The sequence below is a fragment of the Varanus komodoensis genome, unplaced genomic scaffold (assembly GCF_004798865.1).
Source record: "Varanus komodoensis strain SLA01 unplaced genomic scaffold, ASM479886v1 scaffold11, whole genome shotgun sequence".
NCBI lineage: Eukaryota > Metazoa > Chordata > Lepidosauria > Squamata > Varanidae > Varanus > Varanus komodoensis.
Genome location: NW_025335317.1, coordinates 14068128 through 14082874, shown reverse-complemented (window position 1 = coordinate 14082874; position 14747 = coordinate 14068128). Strand labels below are relative to the sequence as shown.

Sequence of the window (14747 nt, the reverse complement as noted above, 5' to 3'; positions counted from 1 at the left end):
TCTAACTTGGTATGTTTTCCTTCTCAAGAAATCACAAGTATAAATGCTTCTTAGTGGACAGCTGCTAAGAAACAAAGTCAACTGTAGCTGTATAATGCGTGATTTCAGTTTATGTACTTGTTCATCCCCTGAATTTAGCACACTGACATGGTTTGCCTGACTTCCTAAGGCACTTATCACTATAAAGCCACCCCCTCCAAAAAAAAACCTCCTATGGATTGTTGTTGGTTTTGTAGCCATTCCTGGACTTGCCTTGTTATTCAGGCATGGATGACACAACAAACCTATGTGAAGCACCAAAACCTATGGAGCCGTTTGGGAACAGTAAAAAAGCTTGCCACTTGGTCATGGGACTCTGAATGAGCACATCTGAGACCTGCATCAGAGTGCCTAAGCAGCACTTGGCTTGGCTTTCAGTGGCTCGTGCTGGTGTGGGGTGAACAGCACTCTGACTGGATTCCCAGAGGGGATTGTTCAGAATGTGATTTGTCCACCTACCACCTCAGTCATCCAGTGACAACAGTGGCGGGAAGTGGAAAAAACAGTTTGCATACTGATGGATTTCCTCTGGACCAGTTCATTCTAGCTGACAGGAGTTTGGGGCAGGGCCCCTGGGTGTCTGCCGTACATCACCTCATAAGCCTGGAGCTGGCTTGGATAGGTGGCAATGTGTTTATCCTCCATACTCAAGTGTTCAGCAGCCACCCTAGCACTGCCATGAGCTCCTGCCCATAGGAGTTGTGGGGCATAGATGTGCTCTTTGTCATTGCTCTGTGTGTGTGTGTGTGGGATTCTTGGTTGTCATCACCATGGGTGGCAGTTGCAAACTGGAGTACCCTGTCTGCTCCTTGGCATGCTGAGCACATGGCGATAACACCCAGCAGCAAACATACCCCAGTCCAGCTGGAATGGGGCTGTCACAGCTGTTTGTTACCACCGCCAGGCATCCAGCTCCCCTGGTCACCTGACTGTCGCTTGTGGCTGCTGGAAGTGGGGTAGAGCTCATTGCTCCCATGATGGTCCCTGGGATGACTGCAGGAGGACCAAGGGGCACAAGGAACAGTGGCTCTGGGTCACAACGCTCCAGTTGTTTTCAGGCCCATTGTGAGCCCCAAGGCAAGCAAGCCACATTATGCAGTATTCCACATAGCATGCATGCCCTGGAATCCCTGCTGATTTACCATAAATGTTTTCTCCATTAGTAATGAAAACCAAGTGAACTAATGCCATGCAAGACTAAGTTGCTTGCAGTAAACCAAACCTGTTTGGTTTCTTAATTTTTCCCTCCTATTCTGCCTCCAGTTGTTGGAAGTTGCTTCAGTTAAACATGAACATTGTTTCTATCTTAGCAGTGTTGTAATTGTTTGTAAATCACCATTATGCTACCAGATACATTTAGACTGGATGTATATAGATATTACTATCTTGAATTCTTAAATATAAAAGAAAATTTTATCTACAACATTCTGGAAAGAAGTGTGCATTTTTAATTCTCCCTTTCTCCCAGAGTCTGTTATGCTATTAGTCTTCCAGAAGTGACTCACTTTTCCAGTGTTGGCTGTTAGCCAACCTGCAGATAAAAGCCCTCCAGCTGGCTATCCATCTTGTTCTACACTTCAGCAAAAGAACTGCAGTAAAGCATTGCTGTTGGTCTACAGAGCAGTAATACATAAATATTTTTCACCATTTCTGCGGAAGTTAATGAATAAACGATAGCACATGCAAGTAGCATTTCTAGATCAAAGTTTCTAAGAGTTCTTATGAAACAAAAAAAAGTTTCTGTCTTCAGTCTTAGGAACTATCAGTGCTTACCAAATGAAATTTTGCTTTTTCATTGCCTTGTTGCACTTAAGAGAAATTTGTACAGTATTCTGTATACTCGGGGATCCAAACATACTCTACAACTACTGCTTTTTTAACACGTTGTAGTTAGAAATGATCAGACTCATTTTTTTTTTTTAACAAATGGTGTTCGTTAAACAAAGAGCTTTCCTCATTGTGTTTGAACTGCATTGAGCAACTTTTCTGTAAAACAGGGCACAGTGTTAGCAGAAATACACTAGTTTGTGGCTGTAAGCCAAGACACTAATTGAAGGTCATGGATTGTTTGCTAAGTGCAGTTCTATGTGCTGTTTCGGTCCATAGGGGGAATGGCAATGCCAAGAAACAAAGAGAGCGCTGTTTGTATTTTTTTTAAAGGTTATGGTATGGATTGCTTGACAGTTAATGCCTGACTGAGAGATGAAGCAAATGGTGGCATAATGAAATGTTATAGTGAAATGCTGTAACTGTAAACAAAGTTTGTCAAGTGTGAAAATTTCTATACCTCAGTACTCTGTAATGCCAGTTTCAGAAATAAGTTGCTGCCATACATTGTACAGTTACTCTCACTAAAGAATTGTTCACATTGTGGCATTATTGTCTCACTATAGTACTGTAGCTTTACTATAAAATAAGTGCTGTATGTTATTGAAATAGAACTGCCTTACTGTGTTTGGGTAGCACCCATTTATGAATTTGTACTAAAGCTAGCTAGAGTTGTATTTCTATCAGTGTAGATCTGGCATTTTCTCACCTATACATACCACACAACAAGACAGTAGAATCCTGAGATGGTACATTGTACATCAGTCTTGAAGGTGAGTGTGCTATTTTTGAAAATCTCTCACGTTCAAACAAAAAAAAAAAACCCTGCAAGAGAAACAGGAATAATGGTTCTAGCTCTACTTGTACCTTATTATGCTGGTTTTGTACTTTCAGAAAGATTTCCATTTATGGGAACATGTATAAATGGCATCTCCCACCTGCAGTCTGAAATGGTACTGCCTGTTCTATGAAATCAGAATTCTGCCATCCCACCAACACTGCAATGTGTGCTGCATGTGTATAGCAGCCATCGGTATGACCTGGTGCAGATATAATGTACACTGCTATGAATAAAGGATTTTTTATGGGATTGTATGCGGTTTCTCTCCTCATACACATTCTCCATTACACAGAGCTGATAAACAGCTCATGGTTATCCAGTGTCTTTGGATATTGGGTGGTATAAAAATGAAATAAATATTTATGATGGTTGATGTAAATCAAGATTTGTTCATAATCAGAATTTGCAACCCAGTGTAAACCCTAGTTTCAAATCCTGTTTGGGAGTGACCTCTGGTTAATGTGAAGATAACCATTTAACCATAATGTTGTGTAGTAAGGAAATCGGCATGCAGGAAGTGAGGGGCTGGGGAAAGGACATGTACTCTCGTGTTCTGCTCTCAAACCTTTAACTCAAGGGTGAGTAACAAAATTCAGGTAGGGGCCTCATGACCCCAGGCCCTCCACAGGCCAGACAATGAAGGATGTGGCTGCACCTTGATGTCCCTTGGTTCCCATCTGACATACTGCCTGGGCAGATGATTCCCCTAGTATGTCATCTAGGAACCACTCCACTGTATGGAGGAGTGCTTTTTCTCCTTGGGGAATGCCCAGACAGAGTGAAGCAAAATCACTGAACCATCTGCCTGGTAGTTCAGCTTTGCCTTTCTCCATTGAAAGTATGCAATCTATTGTGACCCCTTAAATTACTGTATTTTGCTTACCAAACAGTGATTGAAGTTACTGAAAGAAAAGTAAAGTGATTGGATAATAAGAGGCTCTTCACCTGCTCTCTACGTGTGTGGATGCAGTACATAACATGGGTAGTAAATGGAATTCAGGGTTAATTGCAGCAAACAATGTTGTAATTGTTCTGCCTAAAACATCCTGGAATTCCCTGTTGTCTAAAATTTGGGTGGCTTATTCAGAGGAAGACATGACTTGATATCACTGCTCATGTGAACAAGGTCCCTCCAGCTCTAAAAGAATTCTTGATTCCAGTAGAACTACTGTTACAACAGCTACAAATACTCTGTTGTGAATAGTATTATTACTATTAATAAAGCTGTCTGGAGACACAGGCCTTGCCTGCTCTCCTGTCAGTCCTGATGATTTGTATGTTAACAAATGTTTGCCTTGGCAATATAGAGAAATCTACTGCTTTCCAACAGACATATTTGTCTAGCAGTGAGTCTGAAGTGCCATCACAAACTACTGTTGTGCTTCATGGTTGTTTTCCAGAATTATCAGGTAAGATTAGAGGATGAGGAAGCAAAAATATGACAGTCTTTTAATTAAAAAAAGTAGCATTGCTTTGTGTGTGTTTTTATATATGTGTTTCCATGTTTGTGCAAAAAATGCTGAAAATGTTTTGCATTTGTAGACATGAAGAGAAGCAGATGCTTTTATTCATGCTCAGTGACTAAGCTGAGAGTGGGACAGGTCCCTCAGAACATGGCTCAGTTTGCTTATTTATTTTATATTCCATTTTTCTACCAAACAGTGGCACTGAAAATGTATATTTCATGGTTTTAACCACTATGTTACGCCAACTTCCATTATATAAGTTGGACTTACTCATATTTGGAACAGAGCTACTGAAATCAGTGGTGCTTGATCTAAGTCAGTTATGTCTTTTCATGTTCCTTCAAAATCATGTTTCTTAAAGAATCTAGTTGGTGGAACTGAATCAGATTTCAGACTCAAAGGATGGATAGAGTAACAAAGGGAATAATTATGCAAGTGATGCATACTCATTGGGCATGTTTGCATGTCATGACAGCCTGCAATGGGTTGTTACGTGAAACTACTCATGAGATGCTCAGCTTATGATCAGATTCACTGAAGGTGGTTTGCCTGCTTTTCCTTCCCCCCTCCCCTCCCGGCAGGGGGGTTGATGCCTCTGCCAAGTGACTTATTATCTGTTTCCCAGTACCTATGATGAGGTTGGCCAGGGTTTGGATGAAACAACAACCCATAATGAATAAGAAACCAGAATGGGTTGTGTCCTGTGAATCTGGCCATTGCCCTTGAGCAGATTTTCTTTGACCTGGATGCTTTGCAGTTTACTGTAACCACATTTAATGTTTTCCACTCTGAAAATTATGAATGCATTGCATGATATTTTCCTATATAAGAAATAAATGTATGCATGCCCATGAAGAGTTAGATTTTGTATCATTGGGAGTGGCCTACTAGCATAGTTGATCGTTCCTAACTAATTATTTGGCTTAATTTGGAAAGTAGCTTACATGCCTGGTTGTATACTTCATATGAGTAGCTTTCAATCCAATGACAGGTTGCTTTATGACAGCAGAATCAGACACTATGGTTTTTTCATGGGGTAAAAATCCCAAACTTAATCTCCACTGGCAGTCCCTGAGTTAAAAACGTCTGAGTTATGAATGCTCCCATACTTTCAAACTGTCATAAAGCCTATTATTTTTAAAAAAATTACTGCAAGAAATCATCATCACCATAAAGAGAGGAACTGGAAGCGGAACAAGAGAGGCCTCCAAAACAGGCCTTTGTGCCTCACCCATCCAGATATTTCCCTGTCTGGCATTTCCTTGCTGCAAAGAGGAGGCCCTGATGAGATTGGGTTGGGGCCAGGCTAGAAATAGTCACAGTTCCTACACCTCCATGGGGGTCTTGCAACCCTAACCCCCATGAATGTTCAGGGGCAACTGTACGTAATTTAACTTACCTCCAAATTTGACTTAAAGATGAATTTCTGTTTTCTCAGGAACAAAACTCACTCCTTGGCTGGGAATTGCCTGTATTTAAATCTTAGGTTAACTTTGAATTGTTTAACCTACAAATAAGCCATAGTATTCTCATGTCATGAAGCACATGATAGTTGGATAAATCAGAAGCTGAGTATTAACATTAGAAGTTGCTTATACTCTGGCAAATTGTGGGAAAATTAATAGTGGCACTCTTTGCCATCATTATACATTAATCAGGTCACTGTCTAAGTAATGTCAGATAGGCTGCAAATCTCATTGTGTGCTAAGGTAGCCAGAACTGACCCTGCTTATTTTCTCATAGCATTAAATTTCTGTATACTAACACAAAAGAGAGGAAGAGAACAGTGGTCCAATAGTAGTCATGTGACTGTGCATTCATGGTTGGAAGAGAGAGAGGAGCAAAGAAACCTAATATACTTAAAACAACAAAACAAAACCACAAAGTACCAAGCAGACAAAATGCTTACCAGCTACAAAAATATTCTCATATGTTGCTGCTCAACATTTAGTGACATTCCTGTGTCCTTTAGACCACATGTGTTTTGGACGCATGTACTATCATAGCACAGTACTTTGCCTTGGAAAATGATGGAAAATCAAGCCAGCAGACATAGCATATATTTCCTGGGATAAAATACATAACTACTACTTTGCCTAAAGGCTTGGGAAATTTGGCGGTCCAACTTGTTGTTGTTGTTTTTTTATAACCCACTTCTCCTGCAATTCCAACATGCATGATAAAGTTTTAGTCAGAAATAGCTGAATTGAAAAATTGATAATATAGTTAATGATGTGGCAACCCCCACTACACACACACACACACACTCTCACATAAAATTGAACAGTTCACTCTGTCATTCTTGGTTTGTTTTTGTATTAGTACCTGCCTAATTCCTAGTAACTTGAGCAATAATTTAACCAAAACAGTGCTAGTTTATTTCCAATTAAAAATAGAATAGCTACACAGGACCCTAGTCAAGATGCTTAGAGCACTAGTTGGCTGCAATGCAGTTCAAAATACAATCTAGCAAGCAATCTTCCACAATTTAAAGAATATTTTAGTTGCAGTTTAAAACCTCTACTGAAATGCTGTTTAATTTCCAGAATGTTCTTTCCTGTTGGACAAGGAGAGGAATTTAAAAAAAAAAATGAACTATAGTACATCCTTACACTCTGGGGCTGCATTTTTTTGCATATTCGCTTCAGTGGAACTCTTTCTGAAACCAGTGGGACTTCCTTCTGAGTAAACATGCATTGAATCGTCTAAGTAATTCAGGAAAGTGGAAACCTGATAGCTGCATTTTCTGTGCAGGGGCGTTAAACTTGAGCTGCGGCTCTCTCCTTCAGTCTGGCTTTGTGTGTAGTTAAAATTATGACCCATGGTCTCTGGCCAGCCCAACCAAATGTAATCAGTAATGTGACTCGTGCTGGAAGTGACTCCATCGCCACCTGTGACGGGGGATTAGTTACAGTTCACAGAGCACCGCCTCTTCCCTTTTTTCAACATGTCGTAAGCAGAGGGATAGCTTCTCATTTTGGTGTCTGTTCTGCAGTACGCCAGTGTTTGTACGGAGGAAAAGCATGGTTCCAGACATTTTCTCTCCTATGGATTGCTAGCTGATGGCTCTTTTGTATGTTTGAAGACTGCTTTGTTATGTAAGCGACCTTGGCAGAAACTATCATGACCTAGATCTGGGAACGGGGTAAGTGCTTGAGTTGCAGGATTTCTTCGTTAACGCACACACTGCCGATGACAAAGAGAGCTGTAATCTGCTCAGTCGAGCCCTGGTTATGAGGAGACAGGCTCTCATTTGTATAATTGTTAGGTTAAAGGCTAGACTTTGGTTTTCTTTCTCCCCCGTGTTGATGTTTTTGGAAATACAGTTGAACTTGAGTGCTGTTGATTGAAAATTATATTGAACACCTTCGGAAAAATTCTGTGTTGGGAGGGCAGTGGAAATCTCACTTACTGGAAAGCCTTAAAATGACTGACAGGATCTTGAAAACAAACTAAGGTTTGTATTGGCGCTTTCTTTGTGTATTATCGTGTATTTCTAAATTTGTATACTAAAACCAATTAATGTATTTTGTAATCAGTGTAGAGGTATATATTCTGTCTCAAAATGTTTGAATAAGACATTTGAAACATAATTGTGCCAGACCTTGTCCCATTTCTTTATTTTAATTCTTTCTTAAAGTGTTTTTAAACTTAAGTGTTTATTTTCTCCCTGGGCTTCAATATTTAATAGCAAACAGTTACAAAATCCTGTTCTGTATTTTCTTAAGAGTAGTTCCTTAAGTAAGTCTCATATGCCAGCTAATTTGAATGAGTAAAGAAATTACTTTTTTATAAAAACCTGTAGAAAATATCTAAAACCATCTGATATATTTTGCAAGACTTGCAAAATGCATCAGAAAATCATCAGTGAAAGTTTCTAATAATATTTCTGAAAGGCTTGAGTACACAATTCAAAGTGGTACAGTATGTCTTTCAATAAAGCAAATATATTTCCTGTTATAGGTAGGAAATCAAAATGGTATACGGCTAGCAGAGAGAGAGAGGGAGGGACTGAGCAGCTGAACTCTGTGTTAAGAACTCTTGCTGAGTGGGTTTAAAAAAAAAACATGCCTTTCAGGGAAGGATCATCTGGTCTGTTTTTTCTCATGTGAATGGAATTTAGTGCTGCATAGAGACCCAAACAAGACACAGTTGTTCTGAGCTTGCCTAAGTATAAACAGGAGACCATAATAGTAATGTAGACTAGGAGTTTGTGTGATTTGCATTCACTCCCCCCCACCACACACACATTCACAACACTTTTAGCAGTATATTCTAAATTGTTCTTTAATTGTTTTTTTAACACAATATTTTATGGTGGGATTGAAAATAGTTTGTAGTCAATTGTGGTTAACAATAGGTCCCCCAATGTCTTCCTAATACATGGGAGTAGATTCATGTGGTGTCTTGTCTAACTTTATGTGAATTGATGTAATTAAAGGAAAAAGAACAGAAAAAGAGAGTATAAAGTTATGGAGATCTCTTCCCATTTTAAAAGAAAATAATAAGCAATTGTCTGTTCTGCACTGAAAGAGATCCGTTTCATTTAGTGCAGTATGCAAATGGATGAAGCTTATGCACCTAATGCCCACTTAGAACATTTAACATATGTTGCCAGGGTTGTTCTTTATCTGGAGAACATTCATATTTGCTAATGTGCAATACTTAGATAAAATTAGGACTGCTAATATTCTGTTGTAACATTTTGATTTACTACTTAAAATATTTTATGGATACTGAATGTGTTAAAATCATGTATACTTCTTTCTATTTTGATTTAAGTCTGTGCACAAACAGTAACAGTTATACATTTTCAAATTGAGAGTGTGTAAATATCTAGTTTTTAGGCAATCTATGCTTATAGTTTCTAATTAAGGGGAAGTTGTGAACACAATCCTAAAAATACTAGGATAATAGGGTACAAGCTTTCACATAATGATTTTGCTATTGACATCTAAACATTCCATAATTTTGATTTCAGCTTTAGCCAGTACTACCAGTTGTGTAACATTACTCTCAGAACCCTTTGACCTTTGCAGAGAAAGAAGGGTGAGGGAGGTCATGTCTTCTAAAGAATGTGTTTTTCATATTACAAAAGTGACTTAACTCTCATGGGAAAGACACACCACCTGATTGACTTGTGTAATACCCTCACATTATTAAAATGAACTGAGTGTGTTGCATCCATTCATTAGTTATGCCTAGAAAAGACTAATTTAAGACCCATTGATTGAAATGTATCTTCTCTGGGCAGGATCTAATCCTATTAATTCATTTACGTGTTATTTGTTGCATAGCTCCCATTTTGAACAAATTCCTCTAAAAAGGCAACCTACAGATTTAGTGGTTAAACATTAAAGGATATTGATTGTATTTTCTGGCATTTTTGATGTGTCTCACTAGAAAGGGAGGAGTTCAGTAGTAAAAGCCACATGGCTCAGAGGCGGAAGGTCAGTCTCCAGCTGGAGCTGGCCAAACTTCTGATCAAAAACCTGAAAAGCTGTTGCCAGTTAGCATCAACTGTACTGAAATAGAAGGACCAATGGTCCAACTCAGTATAAAGTGGTTTTCTATGTCCCTCAATATTTGAAGTGGGAAACATAATGAGAATTTAAAAGTACATTCAGAACAATGTAGCATTTTCTCTGTAGGAAAGCACATGAACCAACCAGATCTTTCATTGCAGATTTCTAGTTGTTCTTTAAAATTGACATACGAGCTTTCTATTAACAAAATACTTTAAAAAGAGTGCCGAATTACTCAAGGTAAATGGGTATATGAATAAAGTAAGTACACCCTGTAAGGCAAATAACTATTAAATGAAGTCAGCCTTGGGCAATTAAATTCAGTGTGTACCTGGGTGAGATAAAATAGTGGTAGCACAGACTTTGTGGCTAGTCTGTTGTACTTTTTAAACAGTCTCCTGTATTGATCTGGATCTTGGAAGCTAGTTTTAATTGCCAGACTCAAAAATTGTGAATTTTTAAATTCTTCTAAGGGATAAATATATAAATTTGGGAACATTTTGACAAACCTTTACCCATTATGCATTTTTATAGCAGTTCTGCTAGCAGAAAAGAATATACCTCACTAGGTGCCCACTTCATCCTCTCAGCATCCTTCCCCTGGATTTTGATGATACAAGTAAGCAAATGTATAGGTTTAAAATATATATATATATATATATATATATATATATATATATATATATATGTATGGATTTTTTTGACATGTTTCAACTGAAATTGTTGAGGTAGAGAGCAAAATGCTATTTAAAATTGTGAAAATAGGAAAGTTTGGAATAGTTGAGGACAAGTCTTTGGATGAGTGCAGTTAGAATTTGTTATTTATAGATGTTTGTTCTTTCCTGGTTCGCTTTGCATCAGGCACTACCTTTACTGGGCCACATACTAAGAGAATTGCTTTACCAAGAGCAGTGTGACGAGTTTATTTGGCTTGCTGGCTGCATATTTTTGTGTCCTCCTGTGGTTTCCATGGTAACATTTCAAAATTGTTGCTGTTTATATTTGCACTCTTTCTGTGTCTCTGAAGCTGAATGTGAACTATTCTGGGGTGTGAGGTAGAAAAAAACTGAGCACAGAAACATTTGTACCTACTAGGGTCATTGGCACAACTAGTTGCTCTGTTATTTCTGTCAATTAACTTGCCAAGCTAGAGTACTCTCCCCTTCCCTACAGTAATATGCTTTTTAAACTGCTAATAGAATTCTTAAATAGGCACACCTAGTCAGCTAAAAAGCTAATGCAGATACATCCTTCCTTTGTCAAAATATTCTGCTAACAGCCTGCTGCTATTTGTCAGTTAAGGGTTTTAACAAAGCTAAATCAGGAGTTACTAATAAAATGCCCAGACAACATGATAGACCTGCTGATCATTTATTGCATATTCTATGTAGTATTCTACACATTAACAAAAGGGTAAATTAATCTGTCAGTGGTAATATGCTGTATTCATGCTGCTTGAAGTTTACACTCTTTTCCTCAGTCCTGTAAAACATCCCTGCACTAAAAGTTATTAATTTTGTGAGGCTTGATGTTGTGTTCCTATATGCCAACATTTTCTCATTATTCTTACACTTGGGGGTGGTTAGTGTGCTGTAATGATAATGTAACCCAGTTGTAGCATTAGTAGCATTCTGTGGCATATATGCACTGCTAAAAGCTGCCACAGTTTCTTGAAAGCAGTTGTGTATATGTATGCAAGCATGTGACCCTGCATATACCTAGTCAGGGTGGCCTGGTGGAGTGCAGGAAAGCCTGGGCAGTAAACTGATAGAGATTTCTCAAATCTAGTTCAGTTACATCTCTTACTGATGACTACAGTCTTACACTTAACTCTCACTTTTTTCTTTAGCAAGATCAACATTTTATATTAGGTAAACAGCAAGCCACTAACATTATTTAGAAAAAAAAAATCTAAAAGGGCAGCATTGTAATCTCCAAATATTGCTATCCCAAGCCAATATGGATACTCCAGTTCAGTGCAATTAGCATTATCTTGAACATGGTTGAACCTCTGATACTTTTAATGATTTTTTTTGCTTCTTAAGGCTTTTTGTATATTTTGATATACTTTCATAATGCTATGTATCTCTTAGGTTAGAGGCTTGCTTTTTAAATCAAAGTTACAAGCTGAAGGGCTGCACAAGTACATCATCAGAGCCATACCTAGTCCAAGCTTGAAGCTGAAGGGAATATCATAGGCATGGCTTTTATTTTTCTTAATTCTTAGATAAATCAAAGATGTTCTATTCTCCCTTTTGTTTCATGTATAAGTTGTAGCATCTTCTATTGCTTGGGAAAGTTCTACCCATTTATAGAAGTGTTTCGGAGCATGAGTCAAAATGAACAGCTTTAGATTCCATCCAGTAAATCTTGCAGCCAAGTGCCTGCTTTAAATTTGTTTCTTCCTGTTTAAAAAAAAACCTGACTACCAATTAAAATAGAAAATTCAAAACCAAATCAGGATGGAATAGGGTGCTTAAAAATTACGAAGGGAGAATGTGATGCCCAGACCTCCAGTTTCACATTCCAGCTACTGACAATCCTTATTGATTGCTTTATTCTTCCACCAACTTTGACTATTGTGAAATCTTGTAGATCAATCTTGTTTCCTGTTTTGACATTAAGAACTTACTGCCTTCATAGTCATGCAGTTCCAGTCTTTCTTACTCAGTCTGTCCCATCTGTTGTGGGCAGATAAAGTAATTTATAGTGGGGCAAGCCTTCTTTTTGTCACCAGTTTCATATGCATATGTTCCCTTTTTACAGGTTCCTGTTAGTTTTCAGCACATGTAAAAAACAGAGAAGCTATTAACTTGTTGAAGAGAAGCTTCTGCTCTCCATATGCATGCATTACCCATGATATAATGGGCTGGATCCAGATTCTGTTATACTTAAAATAGTGCCAATTAATTTATTACATTTTCATCTGGACCAATTGCCAAAGTTCTCTGGATGGTCACAACAATTTTAAAATAATACATGATAAAATTCCCACTACTCTAAAGCTACTCTAAGCTAGACTAAGTGTAGATCTAACCCATTATACAGCTGGTAATGCACAGGTATATGTAGCAGAAAGATTGCCCTCAGCGATTTCCACTGCATGAAGTTAGTAGTGTTTTTGTTCGTTTGTTTTATTTAAAGCTTTTCTATCCTGTCCTTCACCAGAGTCTCAGGACACTATTATATTAGTCAGTCCTATTTGGAAGAAGGTGGGATTCAATGTTGTAAAGTAAGAAGTACATTAAATATACTAGTCTATTTTTGTTTAAGGGCCTAATGAGTACTAATCTAAGTAATTATTCAAACAATAATGCTTTTAAAACTATGATACATTGCTGTGATAAAATGGTGATCTGGTAGATAATTATGTCTGCATTTATTGGAAAATATGCAAATATACCCCGGTGATTGCCACTTTTTTCCATTGCCCTGCCATGCACTGGTTACATTGCACAAGAATTCCCTTTTTACAGTTTCCTGTTTCTTTTTTATATTGCTGAAAAGTAAGAAACTAGCACAACATCAGTTTGCATTAACACTGAGACTTAGTTGGATACTGTATATCATGCCTAGATCTTTAAAATGCATATCTAAACTTTTTAATTTTACTTTGTCTTCAGACTTTCAAACCTTTGGTTGGAAAAAGTGTATACAATTCTATCACTGCAGTTGAATTTCTTGTGGACAAACAGCTGGATTTTGTAACTGAAGATAGTGCCTTTCAGCTCTATCAGGTAAGAAAACCAGATGTTACTGAATCTAATATATCTTGATCATTTCAAATGCATACAGTTTGCTTTTTGTGTTGATACTGAACAGCTATCTGTGATCATTCAAAGAGAACATAAGGAACTTCATTTAGGAGCTGATGGCACATTAGGGAACATTGTAATGATATACTGAAACCAGTTCAATGGCAGTATAGTTCATTGTTTTTGAAATAATTTAAGGTTTGGCAATCTAAACCTATTATGTTTTGGCTATGGAAGCTTAAATTTACAAATGTATTTTATAAGTATATTTGTCTTCATTTGTGGCCATTCTTTGGAAGAAATTAAACATTTTGGGGAGCAATATAGAATTTATTTCTTCGGTAATGATCCCTTTTATATCCCTTTTATATTCAGCAGAACTGTGGATTTCTACAGTAATTGTAATTCAGTTACAACTATAGAATTTCAGTTGCACTGATTAGATGAAACATTTGTCTACTTGTAAATAAAGTGTTTGGCAACAGAATCCTATGGTATTTTACAATGAATCTTTAAAAAAAGAATTTAACCATCATTTACTGATGAATTTAATTGAGTATGAATGCAACCTGGCCCAGGTTTTTAATGGCATCTTGTACAATATTCCAAGATGATACATGGTTTCTTTGAGATTATTGTGCCATTTGTATTCAAACTAATTTCTTCAAAATTGCATTGGATGCTCTTTCTGGAAGTGTTGCTCAAATTAAGTGGCTGAAATTTGATTTGGAGGCAGCTGATGCATTTGGATGTGCTAAGTGGATAAGTCACTGTGTGCTGGTTGTTTGTGGAATAAACTGTGGCACACCTGACAGACTGTTGGACTTACTATGAGTTCTTCTCTCCATTCTTCCCGCTCAGCATGTGTCCAAGTATCCTTTGTGGCAGAAAGAGTCTTAACTCTGCCACGTGTTCCAAATGCTGTCCCTTTTCATTTGCTGTCACTTTTTGTTTTCAGCTCCTCAGGAAAATTCGGTTAAGGTCATATTTTTTTCAGTCCCTGAAAGGAGTGCAATTGTGTTAAATTGTTTTTACTTTGTTTCTTTTTGCAAGTATATTAATGATATATATGCTCCTGCCCATCCTGAGACTTTTTGGGACAGTATAGAAAAGCTTCAAATAAATAATTTTTCTTTTCCATTGCATCTGTCAGAAGGAGCGGTGAAGTATGTAAAGGCTGAACTAACATATAAGAAGTATATCGGCTAATTTGGATAAAGTTGCTAGAAACCAGTTGCCAAGTTGTTAATGGACAAGCACTAGTAAAGGAAGATGCACCAAAAGCCAAGGAGGG

General features: G+C 37.7%; 1 protein-coding gene across 2 annotated transcripts in view; it reads left to right on the top strand.

Moving 5' to 3' along the window:
* Nucleotides 1-7105: 7105 nt before the first annotated feature.
* The window catches only part of JMJD1C (jumonji domain containing 1C), a 69297-nt gene continuing 61655 nt past the window's right edge, over nt 7106-14747 (top strand). Inside the window, exons 1-2 of one of the 2 annotated variants that reach the window (XM_044420405.1) lie at nt 7106-7318; nt 13322-13435. The gene's annotated coding sequence lies outside the window, so the exon portion shown is untranslated. Of the gene's footprint in view, nt 7319-7341; nt 7631-13321; nt 13436-14747 lie in introns of those variants that run through there. The other variant, XM_044420406.1, reaches the window with a different exon arrangement.